Source organism: Oryx dammah, unplaced genomic scaffold, assembly GCF_014754425.2.
Source record: "Oryx dammah isolate SB20612 unplaced genomic scaffold, SCBI_Odam_1.1 HiC_scaffold_6, whole genome shotgun sequence".
NCBI classification, from domain to species: domain Eukaryota; kingdom Metazoa; phylum Chordata; class Mammalia; order Artiodactyla; family Bovidae; genus Oryx; species Oryx dammah.
Genome location: NW_024070190.1, coordinates 27640068 through 27659822, shown reverse-complemented (window position 1 = coordinate 27659822; position 19755 = coordinate 27640068). Strand labels below are relative to the sequence as shown.

The window sequence follows — 19755 nt, the reverse complement described above, 5'->3', positions numbered from 1 at the left end:
AAGTGACACTTGAGGAGAGGAAGCCACAGGTTATTGGGAGATTCCATCTGGTCCATTCTCTGAGAATCTGCGTTGGAGACCTGAAGGAAGGCAGGCCAAGTAGAACCTAAGAGCCCAAATGTCTTGGCTCACTCTCCTCTTTCTGCAGGGACAAGATTCCTCTGTTTTTCACGAACAGTCCTATTTTTGTCAGCCATTAGAAAAGCGTTCCACAAAGATAAAAATTGACTTTGTGAAGATTCTTCACAGGCATCATGTTGGAAGAGAATGAGTATTCTAAGGATTGAGAATCTTGCTTTTATTTTTTCTCGTTGGAGCTGTACTACATGCAGTTAGGGCCATGTTCTCAGAGTCAGCTCACTCAGATTCATCCTGGACAACAGTGAAAGGCTATTCTAGGAAAGAGAATACCCTTTTTGAGCAAGCATGGGGGAGGCATGTGTGACTGACTCTTCACAACAAACTAAAAGAAGATCACCACCACCACCGCTATTATCACTCCACCTCCTCCACTACGGTTATTATTCTTAATTTTAGGAAGGGAGGATGCCACTGTCAACCTCAATCCGCTCTCTTGTTATGTTTTAGTAATTGGTTGGGTAAGAGTGTTCCCAGGCATGTATTCATCACTGAAGTGTGTGAAGGCCTAATCTCTCCTAGGGCATTCTCCCACTGTCATTTCCTGAGAGGTGTTAGGCATTACACACGCACACAAACACACACACACACACAACATATGAAATAAAATTCAAATCAAACAATGAAAAAGATGTGATTCATCTCTTTTATGTCTTCTTTTGGGCTTCATTCCCAGAATGAGAGCAAATCTAAGAAGAGAAGTAGAGTTTTGAGTTCTAATCATACTACTTCTAAACTCTCCACTTAAAGCTACCCCCTGATCCTCAAAGGGGAAATAGATCCACATCACTGAGGTTAAATAAAACACTGCAGGAGAATAGCTACAGCAGGAGCAAGCAAGTGCAGTCTCCTCTGGGGTGAAGTGAGACCAAGCTGAATGAATTAAGCCGTATTTCCAGTAAATGATCAGCTCCAAACCTTCGGCACTCCTACTCAATTATGCCATCCTACTGTATCCGTGGCTGGCTCTCATTACTGCTTATTGCTGCTTTTTTATATACCATGCATCTTTGGATTCACAGTTCAACTATCTCAGCCAGAACTTCTCTGGTGGTTTCTTTAGGAGGCAAATGTAGTCATTGTCTCTCTGTCCATTCAACAGAGGTGATCAGGATGGGGATGAGATCCAGAATTGGCTCATCGGAGGACAGCTTTGGCTGCACTTCGAAGCCACAGATGTTACCTTTAGCACTGACAGTAGTCACTGTTGAGTGTATTTTAAATTCTCCCCAATAGGGTGCTGCTGCCATACCATGTGAATTAGAGTCATTTGTGCTCTTTTCCTTCTGTGTTATTTTTTCCTTTTCTCTGATGTGTGGTTTATATTCTCATATTTTTGCCACTTGGTCTAAAGCTTGCATTAGATTATTCTAGCTTGATTATCAAATTTTTCGTTGTTGTTCAGTCACTCAGTTGTGTCTGACTCTTTGTGACCCCATGGACTGCAGCACTCCAGTCTTCCGAGTCCTTCAGTATCTCCCAGAGTTTGCTCAGACTCATGTCCATTGGGTTGATGATGCCATCCAACCATCTCATCCTGTCGCCCCGTTCTACTCCTGCCCTCAATCTTTCCCAGCATCAGGGTCTTTTCCAGTGAGTCAGCTCTTTGCATCAGTAGGCCAAAGTATTGGAGCTAAAACTAGTAAATATTTGTATGTCTAAATCTAGTTTAGTGCCTGGTAATCATTAGCCCTGGGATTTCTTTGGAAGGAATGATGCTAAAGCTGAAACTGCAGTACTTTAGCCACCTCATGCTAAGAGTTGACTCATTGGAAAAGACTTTGATGCTGGGAGGGATTAGGGGCAGGAGGAGAAGGGGACAACAGAGGATGAGATGGCTGGATGGCATCATGGACTTGATGGCTGTGAATCTGAGTGAACTCCAGGATTTGGTGATGGACAGGGAGGCCTGGCGTGCTGCGATTCATGGGGTCGCAAAGAGTCGGACACGACTGAGCGACTGAACTGAATCATTAATTACTTATCACATGAATGAGTGAATATTTTCCAACATTTATAGCCAATCAAGAAATCATTTTCTTAAAGAAAAAAGCAGTGTGAAAACATGATGTTTAATGGAACTGATGGGAATAAAATATAAACCATAGAACTGTTGAGAGCATCAATCAAGAATAGCACCAACAGCATTTATTTTTATTTTGTGGACTCTATAATACAAAAAAAAATTCTTTGTGAAAAGAAAAAAATTAGAACTCAGTTGATTGGGATTGATGAGTCAGTTAGGGCTAGCATCCCACCATGAGCTATGTTTTTCCCTCTGAAACTCACAGCCATTTCTGATTGAAGAGGATTCTGGAAGCTGTCATGTTTGAAGGACTAGAAAAAGAGGACATTCCACACTCGTTATGACTTGATTAACAGGTCCTCCAATTTGTATCCTTCTTTCTAATTAACTATTAGCCTTTTGGAGGGGAACCCCTGCAGAATAGTATGGTTGTGAATATACAAGAGCATTGCTAAATATATGGCTTTTGAGTATTTTTGTTTTTTACTCAATCAGCCTGCTTTTCTGGTGAATGTAATCCCAACTTGTCTTGCTTTAAAGATCAGATAAGGAAACAGAATCAGCTTGGGTTTCCTGCTCCAGATGATTAAAACAAAACCAGAAGCCCTGCATGGCATGGCAGCAGTGGGGAACAGAAGTACGGACACCGTTATTCTTTGTCTCTTCTTTTCCCTCGGGAGATACTGGGACCCAAGTATTCAGCAGTAGGAAGACATTTGGAAAGCATCCTAGCCAAAGGATCTCTGGTGATTGGGGGTCATAAATCGGATAGAGAGGGAGATACCATATGGTTGGGGAGGAAAGTGACGATGCAGTTCTTTCTGCTGAGGCTGTTCAGATGCTGCCTTTTACCCCGTAGAGTAAGGACTTCCATCCCACCCCTTTTTACTTCCCCACTGAACCTTCAAGAATGTCAGATGAAATACCATGCTTTTTTTCCCCTAAATACTGCTGAACCAGGAAGATGTCAATAATCTGGAGGGGATTCAGGCAAGAGCCAAAGAAATGATTAAAGAACTGGGGGTGCCAGTGATCCAGTGGGTGTTTCCTCTCTGCACCTCCAGACCTGACATATGAGAAGACTGTCAAATAACTGGGTGTGTATTGTTTGGCTCAGGGAAGACAAGAAGGTGTGGGCTAACTTGTCTCCAGTTGAGTTGCCAACAACCAATAAATTATTGTGTCTTTTTCCCTCCACCTGGACTGTCAGTATATATTTTTAAAGTTTTATTGAAAATAGTTGCCTCAAATTTATTTGCACTCATTTCCCAGAAGACCTGAATCATCGCAGACTCTCTCTGCCTCAGGCCTCCATGAGCAGCCCCTGTGGCTCCAGACAACTCTGCTTTAGCCAGGGCAAGTGTCTCTGGAGACAAAGCTGGGCTTCCTCTTTTCCCGCCAACTTGTTTAGACATCAAGAGGGTGAGACCGAAACCTCTTTCATTGGAGACGTATCACCTCCCATGTTTATTTCTGGTTCCCCTTTTGGGTGTGTAGCAAAATCTTCTTATCAAACCATCTCTCAGGAGGCAGATCAGAAATCTGTCTTTCCCGTTAGTTTAGTGAGCAAGGGGCCCAGGCTGCAGTGGTTAAGCTGTTGCAACCCAGCAGACCAGAGTGCTTCACTCAGCGGTCACAGGGTCCCACACAGCTTCCCAGGAGACCTGGAGCCAGTGAGGCCCTGTTTCTATCGGCCACCTCCTCTCTTAGGCTGGGATCCTCCAGGCTGAGCTTCAGACTCAGTGAGGGTTATGGAGTCACGTGTCCAGCCAGGGAAGAGGGGTGGGGGCTGCGAGCACTGGGAGTCGTAATACCTTGCCCTTGACACTCCACATTCATGTTTGTTTAATTTCCTCACTCTGTGGTGGAAAAGATGAAATAAGGAAGGCCAACTGACCACTCCATAAATTGTTTCTGAAGTTTGGCCGGACATAAAAGTCTACCTTCCCAAGCCACACAACATCATTTATTTTATGACTCCCTCTCGGCCTCAGGTCCGGGCTAACCTTGAGTTGAGAGGCTGTGCCTTTGCTTCCTGGTGCTGGTGGTCACAGTGTGGCCTTTCTTGGCAGTGGCCACGGGCCCAGCAAAACAGACCTCTGAAAAGCAAATGGATGAATCATTCTGAAGGCATGCTCGCCTCAAAGTTGCCCTGCAGGATGTCTGAGAAGCAGAGAGAGGAGACTGTTGTAGTTCAGAAATGGCAGAAAGAGATGTCTGAAGACTCACAAAAAGAAGGGAGAGAGGAAAATAAGAGAGCTTTTAACTTGTACATGCTAGCATTTTCACTAAACCAGAGAGTATTACAAAAAAATATATCGCCACTCCTATAACAAAAACTGATGAGTCCAACCTTTTTATCACAATCAGGTTTTCTCTAAATATATTATGCCCCACAGGTCAAAATGATTTACTTCTCTATTTTGGGACATCTGAGTTCTATTCTACAGTTGCCAGTATGTTTTTAGCCGTCCAAAACTGAGCAGGTCTGCGGTTCCTTTGTAACATCAAAACGGAGACATTTATCATTGAGATTTATCATGGGACAGCCTGCCAGATGGTTTGGGTATTTTAAAGGTGAACTGCATGGGTCTTGATTAGCTCATGCGGACTTCAAGCTAAAGACAACTCTATCACTTGTTCAGTGTAAAGACACTGGATTCCCCTCCACCCAACCCCCTCCCTCTGTTCTTCTAGTAATGCGGAAAATATTAATGTAATGGCAGATGTGGCCTAGATTGTCATTTCAGGAAGAAAACCAAGCCATAACCAATTCCACTGATTGCATTCTAATTATAATGTGACCTCCTGTTGTTTTGCATAGAGGCAGTATTCATTTCAGTACACCACTGTAAAACTTGCAGAGTCAACGACCCTCAAAGGGGCAATTGTAAGATTTAAGCTTGGATTTTTTTTGCTCATACCAAAGACCTTTATACTGCCAAGTCTCTGCTGATTGGGCCAGAAAGAATGCATTTGATTATATAGACTAAACTTATTGGGAACAGAACCTTTGTACTTTGAAATGCTTTTCATTCAAATTACATTCAGACATTCAATCAACATTGATTATGATATGGATTGGCAATGCGAATGCCTTGGGGTTTTGGTCTGGCTTAAAAGTTTCCTCACTAGATAACTGCAACCATGAAGCCAGCTGAGGTTCTTTAACCTTAAAATTGAGTTTCCCACAAGAGGAGGGTTCTCTACAAAGACCAGGCAGGGTTTTCTTATTCCCATCTAATTCAGTATCCTAAGATCATTTCTTTACTTGGTGATTTGGAGTCTTCAAATTTAATCAACTTCTAGGAGCTATGGGTTATCTGTGCATATTCTTGTTTATATTAAGTGAAATGTATCCTTGACTTTGTACATGAAAAACTGGGAGAATCCATCTTAGCCTCAGGTTCTAGGTTCTAGGTCATGGATTTTGCATAGTGGAAAGAAATAAGCATTGAGTAAGAATTCAGGTAGCAAAGACTCTAGTTACAAATGCTGTCTGTATAACCTAGGGCAAGCCTCGGTTTTCTCATCTGCAAAATGAAGTAGTAAAGATAAGTCGTCCTAAGTTTTAACTCATAATGTAGGTGATTAGAAAATACTAAGAAAAAATACAAAAATTACTCTTCTTATCATTATTATTTATAAGTCAGTGTAGATATGTGTATTTATTGGGACCTTTTCCCTGCGGCTAGACCTTTCTCTGACTCTGGAAAATCCTGGTGAGACCAGTGGTCTTTTGGCCAACTTCATAGACATAGTCAAGTTTTTGTTTTGACTTGGAGGTTCTCAAGGTCCTTCCAGATTCTAGGTTGAAAGTAAGCCTGAAATTCACACAAGAGGAGCCGAGTTGCCAGGTATCACTCATTCCAAGCTGATGAAGTAGTTTCCGTAACTCTATTCTCTTCATCCAGTCTCATACCACCAGCTATCACCTTTGTGCAGGTAACTCTTAAATATAATTTCCAACCTCAGTTCAGTTCAGTTGCTCAGTCATGTCCAACTGTTTGCGACTCTATGAACCACAGCACGCCAGACCTCCCTGTCCATCACCAACTCCCAGAGTTTACCCAGACTCATGTCCATTGAGTTGGTGATGCCATCCAACCATCTCATCTTCTATCGTCCCCTTCTCCTCCTGCCCTCAATCTTTCCCAGCATCAGGGTCTTTTCAAATGAGTCAGCTCTTCGCATCAGGTTGCCAAAGTATTGGGGTTTCAGCTTCAACATCAGTCCTTCCAATGAACACCCAGGACTGATCTCCTTTAGGATGGATTGGTTGGATCTCCTTGTAGTCCAAGGGACTCTCAAGAGTCTTCTCCAACACCACAGTTCAAAAGCATCAATTCTTTGGCACTCAGCTTTCTTTATTGTTGTTGTGAGAGTCCTTTATTTAGAGTTGTCAGAGTCCAACTCTCACATCCATACATGAATACTGGAAAAACCATACCTTTGACTAGATGAAACTTTGTTGACAAAGTAATGTCTCTGCTTTGTAATATGTTGTCTAGATTGGTCAGAACTTTCCTTCCAAGAAGTAAGCATCTTTTAATTTCATGGCTGCAGTAAACATCTGCAGTAGCTTTCTTAAAATTCAACATTTCCATATATATGCTCACCTAGGATAGTGTTCTGGAAGCTCAGTTCAATATGTTCTCTGTTTTTCCACCAGGACAACCACAACTGGTCTCTCTATTTTCACTGTCTCCTAACCACTCCTCTAATTCCTGTCATTTGAGTTAAAAACCTTGAGATCTTCTTTTACTTTCTTCCTCTCCCTTACCACCCACATAGAACGCAACAAAACCTATGTGATATGAATTCTACCCCTGAGAATGCCCTTGAAAGTACCCGTTCTCTCTAAAGTTACTCCTTCTTCTCTGGGTCTAATTCTTTCCCTCCTGGTCTGTGTAATACCCTCTTTGATGTTTTTTTCATCCTTGGCCTCTACAGCAAACCATTCTTTTCTGGCTCAGGATGGTAGGCGAAGTCTCAGATGGCCCTGATGATGCCAGTTTCCTATATTCCCACCTCTTGTGAAGGTCCCTCCCCTGTATGTGGACAGGGTCTGTAATGTGCTTGTAATGAATAGATTATGGAAATGGTGATGGGCTGTCACTCACATGTCTAGGCCACCTTAGACTGCGACTTCCTCTTTCCTGAAGGACTCTCTGCCTGACTGCCTTAATGACGCAAAATGCCATGTTAGAGAGACCCAAATGGCGAGGATGTGCAGTTTGTCTCGGTCCACAGTGAGGACGTTTGGCCCTGCGTCTGCAGGGAACTGAATCCTGCCAACAACTGTGTGAGCTTGGAGACTTCCCCAGTTGAGCCTCAGACGAGAGCCCAGCCCTGGCTCATACCTTGAAGGCAGCCTTGTGAAATGCCTGAAAGAAAGGAGGACCAGCTAAGGTGTAACCATATACCTGATGCACAGAAACTCTGAGGCAGTGTATGTTGTTTGAAGCTGCAGCATATTCATTGGAAGGACTGATGCTGAGGCTGAAGCTCCGGAACTTTGGCCCCCTTGTGCAAAGAGCTGACTCACTGCAAAAGACCCTGGTGCTGGGAAAGTTTGAGGGCAGGAGAAGATGTGGGTGACAGATGATGAGCTGGTTGGATGGCATCACTGACGTCAATGGACATAAGTTTGAGCACACTCCAATAGGTCGTGAAGGAAAGGGAAACGTGCTGTACTGCAGCCTGTGGGGTTGCAAAGAGTCAGACATGACTGAGCAGCTGAACAACAACAGCAGCAACAAAGTTTGCAGTAATTTGTTACACAGTAATAGAGAACTATTATACCAGGGTGGCCAGATTAATACTACCTGCTTCCAGGATTTTCTGTATTTGGTCCTGAACTCCATGTTCAAGCTACTTCCTCACTCTTCTTCTTGAGAATCGTGAGCTCTGTTCTGTACATAATTCTGGCTTTCTGCCTTTTACCCTCTGCTGACATTGTGACTGTGGGTTTTCTTTATGACTAAATCCCATACTTTTTTTAAAGGCTCACTTAAATGCCACCTCTTCCATAAAACCTTTTGTGATCCCTGCAGCTATATAGATCGCTGAGCTGCCTTGTTCTGCACCTTGGGTCACTTTTCATGTTTTACCTCGTAAAGGAGTTGTTTGAAGGCATTGTCTTAGCTCTCCTACTGGATTGAAGATTTGATGAAGGAGGAGGCTACTCCTCACTTATCTTCTGATGCTTTCAGGTGTCCCGGTATAATGACTTGTGGATGGTATGTGTTCAAAGAAGAATTACTCATTCCTGAAAGCCAGTTTGCCCACAAGATAGGTAAAATAGGAGTGGCTGTGGAATCACTGGTTTATTTACTTACCTATACTTTCATATATCTTTTCACTCTTTATCACATGCCAGGCTGTATCATAGAGCCTGGGGACAAGACTGGACTCATTGGCACTGTGCTTGAGGTTTAATGTTCTATGGTTGCCATTTTGAGCTTTTTACTAATTTTGTCTTTGGATCTGTATTTTGTAAGTACAGTCATTTGTAACAGTGGGAGGAGGCTCAGAATCCTTCTATGCTTCCTTGCCTCCCTAAAACAGGTTCTCAACCACCCATTCTCCATAATTCCAACCCTGATGGAGGCCTGGGCACAGACACAGTCAGGGTCAGAACTGGATATGTGTGTCCTGCACCCCATGTCATCCAGGGTGGGCTCTGGATGCCTGTGAAGGTCTGAACTTTCTCTGTGGTCAAAACATGACATAAAATAACAAGTCAAAACACAGGTTGAAAGACTGAGGCCACAGAGAAAAAGACAACATCTGTCACCTTTTGAACAAGGAGCCCTGCAGTTTTGTCGTGAACCCTGCAAATTAGGTAGCTAACCCTTGTTTATTGAAAAACCAGACAGGCAAGGGTCCATTTCTAGCAGCAGCAACCGACAATAGACAGGAAACAAGAAGACAGTAGAGAGTCTTAGGTGCAGTGAAGAAAATAAGCTGAGATGATGTCTGGCGGCTCTCTGAGTGTAGTCTGGGGAGCCTTTTCCCTTGAGGAGGACAGTTAGGGAACCCTCCAGGGCAAGGTGACATTTGAGCTGATCTATGAAGGAAGAAAAGGGTTAGGTCAAGTGAGGAATATGAGGCAGGTTCCAGGAGAGGAAGGTGCCAGCTCAAATTCTTTGGGGCTGGAACACAAGCTTGGGATGGTCAAGGGCTTGACATCAAAAGGCAACGCAAGAGATGCCTCATGACTGTGGAGGAGAGGAGATGCGGTGAGTTTACAAAGGCAGGACATAGCTGGGTCCTTTCATGCCTTGCTGGCCCTGGTGAGGAGACATTCCCTTTGAGCCTACCCAGCTCTATGGGTTGTATCTTTTCACTGAAGAATCATTAAGGAGGAGTTTATTACAATGGGCATTTGCTGCAATTTTTACCTTAATTTTAATTTCTTCTTCTGTATTAACATGGCTATCTTAGATTCTTTAAAGCAGAGATATTTTTCACAAAGCTATGTAACTTAGAAAGGTGGTAAATAGTCATATGTGGGCAAAGGAATTTGGGGTTTCTAGTGAAAGTTTTCAAATGGTACTGTAGTATCCTTCTCCATGGAACCTCAAGGACGGTCACTTTCGTTCTAAAGGTCACATACTGGCACCTCATGGCCCAAATCTAGGATCCACAACTGTTTTTTCTGCTCTACAAGTTGCTGTTAATCAAACTTGGTGCCCCTCCAAGGGCTCTGTCATCCCCTGATGTTTTGTCTTTGTTTCTCCTATTGTCTCCTGTTTGTTTTTCACTCCATGCCTGGACTCCTATTTTTGATTATTTTTCATTACAAAACTCTACAGTGTAGTTCAGATCTAGGAATGTTGATGTGTAGCAGGACCATGAAGCCAAATATGCAGAAGAATCAGAGCCCCTGAGAGATTTCCTTCTTTTCCCTTGGCAGCCTCTTCCTGGTGGCCAGCTTCCCGGGTGGCTCAGATGGTAAAGAATCTGCCTGCAGTGCAGGAGACCTGGGTTTGATCCCTGGGTCAGGAAGATCTCTTGGAGAAGGAAGTGCAACCCACTCCAGTATTCTTGCCTGGAGAATCCCATAAACAGAGGAACTTGGTGGGCTACAGTCCAAGGGGTTGCAAGGATTCAGACACAACTGAGTGACTATCACTTTCACTTTTCTTTCTCTTCACTGGGCTTGGAAGTCAGAGATGGAGAAAGGCAGGTGAGAGCGCCAAGAGTTCCTGCTCACCTGTCTGCTGTGCCCATTGTGTGGACTCCACATAAATGATAGCCTGAGAGGCTCTCCAAGGCCAATGGCACATCCCTTGCTCACCCACTACCTGAAGCCTGTTTCTTTGAAGACTTGGGAGTTTGGCTGAGAAGGAAATTAAGTAATTTTGTTATTTTTCCTTGATAATGCTAAAATTATTAATCTTTGAAGATAAGTACGGTTCAGAGCATAATGAGTTAGAGTTGTTGATAATTATAATTTTGAAGGGTTTGAGTTTGCTGTCAGCCAAGTAATTAAAGGGGTGGGACCAGAGTTCTACTTCGTTCATGACAGTTGTGCTTCTGGTAAGAACTCTTGTCTGCATGACAAAAACACCCTCATTCTAGGCCTGTGCTGCCCTGAAAGGGTTAATTAAACCAAGGGAAGTAGTCCACTGGCCTGTGAGGAGATCTCTGGCCTGATTCCCCCCAGGCCTTCTCTTTTCCCGACAATACGGCCATTGTTTTGGAAAAGCCAGACACCATGACAGATCCCACTCTCCACTGATTGAACAGACGCGGGGTGTCTGGTCACGCAGACCCAGGGAAGCGGCTCCACGTCTTTCCTTCTTCAGTCACTGCCCCCTTCACCCAGTTGCCCACAAGCCTCCATTTTTATAAACTTCTTGTGTATGCTAGCGCAGGACTAAAAAAATTGAACGAAAAGAAAAGAGGAAGAGAAAATGGAAAACTAATGATTCAAGAAATCACATAGCACGAGATAATTCTATTTTGAAATCACAGCAGTGGCACCCAGAGGCAGACGCTCCCCAAATTACTAGTGAAAACCCTTTGATGTATCCAGTAGTAAGAAAGCCCAAGGCACTTTTTTATTATTATTATAAGAATGCCTCACATTCCCCCAAAGAAGCATTTAGCAGCTATTTTTTTAAATGTCCTGTGTGAAGCAAGCTAAAAAAAGATTCCTAAAAAGCTGTAGTCCTAAATGTGCTTATTTGATTGCTGGCTTTTACTTAGAATAAAAGTCAAGCTCTCACATGGACATTTGAAGTCCTCAGAGATCACTCTACCTCATCTGACCCCACCCTTCTCCCATCACTCACTCTATTGTAGCCCTCTGGCTTCCTTGCTGTGAAAGGCAAACTGGGGAACTCTTGCTCCCCGCTCAGCCCAGGCCATCCTGGATTCCTTGCCTGGATCTCTTCCCTGGGTATCTGGTGGCTGAGTCCCTCCTTCCTTCAGGTGTTTCCTCCTACATCTTCTTCCTTTGCCATGGCACATGTGACCACAGCTTCCTACCTTGGACACGGTAAAAGGAACTTTGCAGGAGTGATTAGGTTAAGGATTCAGAGATGTGGAGGTTAATCTGGAGTATCAGGGTGGGCCCAGTGAGGCCTTAATAAGGATTTCTGTAAGAAGGAAGCAGCAGGAAAAAGATGCAACCACGGAAGTAGAGGTTCTATGACTTGCTCTGAAAATGGAGGAAGGGCCCATGGGCCAAGAAATGTAGGCAGCTTCTAGAAGCTGGCAAAGGCAAGGACACAACTCTTCACCAGGGCCTCTAGAGGGAACCAGTCCTGCTGAACCCTTGACTTAACCCAGGGAGACCCGTTTCAGACTTTTCATCTTCGGAACTGAAGGTAATAAAGCTGTGCTGTCTTAAGGTACTGTGTTTGTGGTTATCTGTTGAAGTAACAATTAAAAACCAGGGAAGGTAATGGCAACCCACTCTAGTAGTCTTGCCTGGCAAATCCCATGGACGGAGGAGCCTGGTGGGCTGCAGTCCATGGTGTCGATGGGAGTCAGACACGACTGAGCAACTTTACTTTCACTTTTCACTTTCATGCACTGGAGTACTTCAGTTCAATTTAGTTGCTCAGTCACGTCTGACTCTTTGCACCCCCACAGACTGCAGCATGCCAGGCTTCCCTGTCCATCACCAACTTCCAGAGCTTGCTCAAACTCATCCATCAAGTCAGTGATGCCATCCAACCATCTCATTCTCTGTCATCCTCTTCTCCTCCTGCCTTCAATCTTTCCCAGCATCAGGGTCTTTTCCAATGAGTCAGTTCTCCAAAAGTATTCGGGTTTCAGCTTCAGCATCAGTCCTTCCGATGAATATCCAGGACTGATTTCCTTTAGGATTGACTGGTTTGATCTCCTTATAGTCCAAGGGACTCTCGAGTCTTCCCCAACACCACAGTTCAAAAGTATCAATTCTTTAGTGCTCAGCTTTTAAAAAAAAAAATAAATTTATTGGTTTTAACTGGAGGCTAATTACTTTACAATATTATATTGGTTTTGCCATACATCTTTATAGTCCAATTCTCACATCCATACATGACTACTGGAAAAACCATAGCTTTGACTAGACAGACCTTTGTTAGCCAAGTAATGTCTTTGCTTTTTAATATGCTGTCTAGGTTGGTCATAGCTATTCTTCCAAGGAGCAAGCATCTTTTAATTTCCTGGCTGCAGTCACCATCTGCCTTGATTTTGGAGCCCCCCCCCCCAAAATGAAGTCTGTCACTGTTTCCATTGTTTCCCCATCTATTTCCCATGAAGTGATGGGATCGGATGCCATGATCTTAGTTTTCTGAATGTTGCGTTTTAAGCCAGCTTTTTCCCTCTCCTCTTTTACTTTCTTCAAGAGACTCTTTAGTTCTCCTCTGCTCTATACCAGCCAAGTAAGAACTGTGTTGTGTGTTTGGGGGACGGTGTGGTGCCCAGTTGTGTTTCCACATAGTACAGCTGAAGGTGAGGGAAATGGTGAGCGGCAGCATTCTGCCTGCCAGGAGCAGTGGGATGCTGCTCTTACATCCATTTAAAAGCCCATTATCACTGTAAGTCAAGTAGATAGTTCTCTTCGGTTTAAGGATGTGATTGGCTGGTGGGTTTTGAAAGCAATCTCTTTTTATGGTCATTCAGAAAAGTGGAATTTCAGAAGTTAGAGCTTACAGCTTGTGGGAAGCATTTGTCATTTTACCTGTCATGGTTTGGTCCAAACAGGACAGGAAGAGTAGTGAGGAGGGTCACTCCATGGCCTGTTCTGATTCATTTATTCATGGAGTCCTCCTAGTTTCTTCAGGGGGGATTAAAACATTTTTAAAAAATACGTATTCACAGTCCTTCCAGACCTTGTGCCGTCTTCCCGTCTCTAACTTTGCCTTTCCATCTCTCTTGCACTTCTCCTGGCCCCCCACCCCTTTACCTCCTGAAATGGTCTGTGTTTGTGAGGATAACCTTAATACTTGAAACCTTTCCAGCTGTATTTACAAATGATGATAATTTAATCCAGTGATTGGAAAATCCAGAAGTACTCTCCACCCCAAATGTCCTTTTATTTAACTGACCAGTGAAGAAAGCCTAGGGATTATCAAACAAGAGAAACGACAGGAAGAGCTGACTGTTGGGCTCATTTGCATCTGAATATGTTATTTATTTAAAAACTGGAGAAGTGCTGAGTGGATGGGTTAGGGAAATATGGCTGCCATTCTGGAAAGGGTGCTGTGCGCAGTATACTCGTCCTGCAGTACTCCCTCGGCATGTGTAAAGGGAACATCCTGGTGTTTTGGTCACAGTGCCGTCTTTTACTGAATCTTCTGTAGGGAGATGGGGGAAAGTTTCAATGGCATCTTTATTGGAATCCACTATGATCCACAAACCAAAGCATCTTGATGGGAGTAGGGAGAGAAGTGTTGCCGTTGTAAACAAGTTTTCGATGAACTTTCATTTTTCCCTGTATTCTAAGTACCTGACCCAGGCAAGATGGAATGAGAACTCATTTGGTGTTTATTTTTAAAAATAGGAAAGAGATAGATAGGCAGGAGAGAGATTTTTTGAGATGCTTATATTCTAAAGAAGAATGTGTGAGCCTCTTACAAGGGTCTTTTAGTTCCCTTTTTCCCCCGCCTTGGGAAGTTAAAGGGCACTCAGTGGTTCTTCTCACCTTGTGTGCCCCTTGTGGCTGTCACAGAAGCGGACTGCACTATGACATCTGTCTGCCACTGATCTTCGAGGTGGATTCAGTTTGGATCGTCAGATTCCCTTTCATCCATCATGACCCTGAGTGTGTCCCTTCTGAAAGAGAGACGTACTGGGTTCAGGAGGGGCCTTCCCTGGAGCAGAGATGTGCAACAAAAAAAGAAACCATTATTATTGAGTCTGTACAACCTGGCAAACTCTTTGATTCTACCTACTTTTAACATATAAAATCTTTAAAGCTTAAAAAAACTCAGAAAGACTGAAAGAACTTTTCAAAATTTCAGTACAGTTGAGTTTCAGTTCATTCGGGCATATTCCCTTCTTTACCATCTAACTTACCATCCAAGCTTCAATCCTTCTGTCCAGTCTGATACAGTTATTGAGTGCCTATGATTTAGAGTTAGTTCATGTCTGAAAATGCTCATAATGTTCATTGGAAGGACAGAAGGGCAGAGCTGTGGACCAGGTGCTCCTGTAGATATGTGACAGGTGCAGGGTACATGGGAAGGGCGTAAGCACTTACTATATGCTGGGCATAGTGCAAAGAATAGACTGATAAACAAACGAAATTGACTTCAGTCACTACAGAGAGTGGAGTCCATAGAAACGATTTATTTTCATTAACAACTGTTACTCGTAATAAGAACTGGACTTTTAGTTTTGCCAGAGAGTGTTTTGGGGGAGGTTTGGAAGGAGAGAGAGAAGAACAAGGAAGTAGATGAGGGAACTGGCAACAAGGGTGAGTAAGGGCAAGATCATGAAGAACTTTGTATGCCAACTTAAGGAGTGGAGACTTTGGTCATAAAGACTTGGAGAAAATCACTGAAGATCAGGTTGGCTAATTGGAAATATCATTCTGGCTCTGGTTCTAGAGGCAGGATGACTATTTAGGGGTTTGGAGCAAGTAATTAATACAAGAAGTATTGGTCATTTACCAGGGTTTTCTTTTTCACAATCTTAATAACCCTGAGATGAAGTTTTCATACATAGCTATTTTTCTGTACTTGGTATTATTTTATTAGAAAAGATTAAAAATAAAATGCTAACTGATCTTACTTTCACAACACATTGGGACTATTGAAGTTTGAGTCTGTGCTCATTTTTACCTGCCAAGTCAATTCAGTAACGCACGGTAGAAATGGGTGAATGGGTACCTTCTCTAGGATGGCCCTTCGTAGCCTGTGTTGTCCAGAGCAGATTTCATGCACACCTAAGCTTTCACTGCGTCATTTTCCAGAAACTCAACTGCTGCACTCAACCCATCATCAGGTCTGTGTCAGTCACTTTTAAAAAATCCAACACCATTAGGATGATTATATACACATTACAGCTATGTTTCACGGACTCACTGGGTTGAAAGTGTTTACCTAAGGTCAACAACATCATTTCCCTAAAGGACCATTCCTACTCTGCCTCAGATAAATCCTTTGCTGTTTTTAAAGTGCTTCAGGTTATAATATTCCACTTTCCTGGCCAAAATTCTATTTACAGCATAGTGTTGACCGTCATGGGATCTCAAAGCACATTCATTATTATGCTGCCAGGTTCTGTTTTCCAAGAGTAGAGAGTAAAGGCAGAGAGAAGATAGATATGAAGGAGTTAGGTCAGGGATGAAGTCAGGCCCCTGGTGGACCACATGGCCTCAGAACTTAGTACCAGGCTACAGGGCTAAACCCAGGCCTCCCAGTGTTCTGTTAGGGCGGGCCACTTTGGAGGCATGACAAATGGAACCCAGGCAGAGCTCTGCCAGAGTGCAATAGTGGAGACAGTGATGGAAAGCAGATGGAGACTCTGGCCTTCTCTTGGTGAGAAAGTTGAGGGAATGGAGAATGTTTGCAAAATCTTAGCGCTCCATTGGGACATCTCCTGGTGCAGTTACAAGTCACTGGCCTCTGTCTGCCAATGGTTTAGTTCGCTTTTGATGAAACCAAATTCCCCTTTGACTTTCTCTCAAAATTTTGAACATTTCCCAAATTTTGTTTGACTTGCTTACTGGAGGCCTGGAATTAAAAATCCAGCATTATTGCATGAGAAAAATAAATGAAATCTTGTATTATTGGGGGCTAATGGTTGAGTACGGTGCTTGTGGCTATCTAGTTTGTGGTTTGCTCTTCAAATGGTATAATCCTTGGCTTGATACAACTTGGGGGTGTCATTTTATCTTTCCTTGTTGGCTTCTGGGTGGGGTTGGGGGCCCTCTCTTCCTCCATAAATGTGCTTCAGAAAGATGGTGGTTTCTTCTGATGTAAGGGTTCAGAAAAGAAGGCTCATACCCCATTTGTTCTCTGTTTCATGGTTATAGGGTTAAATATTCAGTCTGTATATCACAGTCTGTATATCATATATCTTTGGAACATATCCAGCTTTTTTTTTTTTTTAATGTTCAGTTCAGTCGCTCAGTCATGTCTGACTCATTGCAACCCCAAAACCACAGCATGCCAGGCCTCCCTGTCTATCACCAACTGCTGGCATCTACCCAAACCCATGTCCATTGAGTCAGTGATGCCATCCAACCATCTCATCCTCTGTCATCCCCTTCTCCTCCTGCCCTCAATCTTTCCCAGCATCAGGGTCTTTTCAAATGAGTCACCTCTTCGCATCAGGTGGCCAAAATATTGGAGTTTCAGCTTCAACATCAGTCCTTCCAATGAACACCCAGGACTGATCTCCTTTAGGATGGACTGGTTGGATCTCCTTGCAGTCCAAGGTACTCTCAAGAGTCTTCTCCAACACCACAGTTCAAAAGCATCAATTCGTTGGTGCTCAGGTTTCTTTAAGTCCAACTCTCACATCCATACGTGACTACTGGAAAAACCATACCCTTGACTAGATAGACCTTTGTTGACAAAGTAATGTCTCTGCTTTTTCATATGCTGTCTAGGTTGGTCATAACTTTCCTTCCAAGGAGTAAGCGTCTTTTAATTTTATGGCTGCAATCATCATCTGCAGTGATTTTGGTGCCCCCCCAAAATAAAGTCAGCCACTGTTTGCCCTGTATCCCCATTTAATTCCCATGAAATGATGGGACCAGATGCCATGATTTTAGTTTTCTGAATGGTGAGCTTTAAGCCAACTTTTCACTCTCCTCTTTCACTTTCATCAAGAGGCTCTTTAGTGCTTCTTCACTTTCTGCCATAAGGGTGGTATCATCTGCCTATCTGAGGTTATTGATATTTCTCCTGGCAATCTTGATTCCAGCTTGTGCTTCACCCAGCCCAGCATTTCTCATGATGTACTCTGCATATAAGTTAAATAAGCAGGGTGACAATATACAGCCTTGACATACTCCTTTTCCTATTTGGAACCAGTCTGTTCCATGTCCAGTTCTAACTGCTGCTTCCTGACCTGACCTGTATACGGATTTCTCAAGAGGCAGGTCAGGTGGTCTGGTATTCCCATCTCCTTCAGAATTTTCCAGTTTCTTGTGGTTCTCACAGTCAAAGGCTTTGGCATAGTCAATAAAGCAGAAATAGATGTTTTTCTGAAACTCTTGCTTTTTCCATGATACAGCAGATGTTGGCAATTTGATCTCTGGTTCCTCTGCCTTTTCTAAATCCAGCTTGAACATCTGGAATTTCATGGTTCACATATTGCTGAAGCCTGGCTTGGAGAATTTTGAGCATTATTTTATTAGCGAGTGAGATGAGTGCAATTGTGTGGTAGTTTGAGCATTCTTTGGCATTGCCTTTCTTTGGGATTGGAATGAAAACTGACCTTTTCCAGTCCTGTGGCCACTGCTGAGTTTTCCAAATTTGCTGGCATATGGCATGCAGCGCTTTCACAGCATCATCTTTTAAGATTTGAAATAGCTCAATTGGAATTCCTTCACCTCCACTAGCTTTGTTCATAGTGATGCTTCCTAAGGCCCACTTGACTTCACATTCCAGGATGTCTGGCTCTAGGTGAGTGTACAGTTGATTTACAATGTTGTATTAGTTGCAGTTTCAGTACAAAGTGATTCAGTTATCCACATGTATATATTCATTCTTTTTTAGATTCTCTTCTCATACAGGTTATCACAGAATGTTGTGGAACATACCCAGCTTTAACAAAGCTCCACCTTCAACATTTTTCAGTGATCAGATAGGGATGCAAAATCACAAATCCTGTCCTTCCCCAAGATCTAACACTGTGTTTTCTTTTCTTTTTTTTTTTTGATGGTTTAGTATGGTTTATTAAGCTGTGCCTTAGTACAGATGCAGGGGCTTGCCCATGGTGCTCTTAATGTACAAGGCCCTGACGTTCTGCCAATTTTTCTTGAGCAATGACACTAGGAAGTTGACAGCTAAGTGGATGTTGTATACAAGCTCATCATCTGTCATCTTCACGTGGCCAACAGCCACTGCCAGACACAGCACCTTTTTCATCTGGAACTTGACCGTGGACTTCATTTCATCAACTTTGGCCACCAAGTTCTCATTGTGGGTCAGCAAGGAAGGGAATTTGCCAGCCTTGTTCAGGCCTGGGCCCAGGATTTGGGGGATCTGCGTGATCAGAGACTCTGAAGCCAAAAAGGCATCCTATTTCTTGGCCAGCTTCTTGACCAGTTTCTTATTGTTGTTGAGTTTTTTCAGCGCCTCAGTGTCCATGTGGGAGATATCCACAGCCTTGGCCTCATCACAACGCTGCTGGTCCCCTAAGACACACACGGAGAACTTGGGGTGGGGAGTAGACTTAAGCCTGACGGTGCCCAGAAAGTGTTTGTCCTTCTGAGGGTCATAGTTCTTCAGGCTGATCTGAAGCTCCACCGTCTCCCCAAACTTTCTGCGCTTGCGCTGGTTCCCGTGCAGGACTTCCTGCACCGCCTCTTAGAGGGGGTCGCGGGAGACTGCTGCTCACAGTTCCCTACGCTGCGATAACCGGAAAAGAGCCTAACACTGTGTTTTCTAAGTGAGAATTTGTCTCTGACTCTACAAGTGTAGACAAGCGTCCTAACACAGGTTACAAAGCAGTGGATTAGCTATTTGGAGAGAAAGGAAGTGACAGGAAATTCAATCAGCAATGATGGCACCTCCGTAGTCCAGTAAAACTCTGAACCTGTACCATCTATAATAAGTGGTTCTATTCTCCTGCGATATTCTGATGCCCACCAATGTCATCCTTCCGCTCAGCCAGAAAACAGCTCTCCCCGAGTCTTCCTCCCTCTTCTTTCTCTCATGCCACTACCTTTGCTTCATGGCCAAATCTTAACAGAGCAGTTGAGACTTGCCTTTCTTCCTCCCTCTTGCCTCCTCTTTCCCCTACTCTCCCCGCTCCTTCCCCATCCATCATCTCTCAGTTACAGCGCTCGCCTGTCATCAGTCCAATATCCTCTTCACAGTCGTTCCCTTGTGATATCCAGCCTGAATCTTGTCATCCCTTAGCTGTCACACTGCTCTCATCCCTTAGCTGTCACACTGCTCTCT

At 43.6% G+C, this 19755-nt stretch overlaps 1 protein-coding gene and 1 pseudogene across 1 annotated transcript in view; one reads left to right on the top strand and one right to left on the bottom strand.

Annotated features, from left to right (window-relative positions):
• LRMDA (leucine rich melanocyte differentiation associated) overlaps nucleotides 1–19755 on the top strand; it is a 1143538-nt gene that overhangs the window by 988741 nt on the left and 135042 nt on the right. The window lies entirely within an intron of this gene.
• On the bottom strand, nucleotides 18495–19185 carry LOC120865258 (annotated as a pseudogene).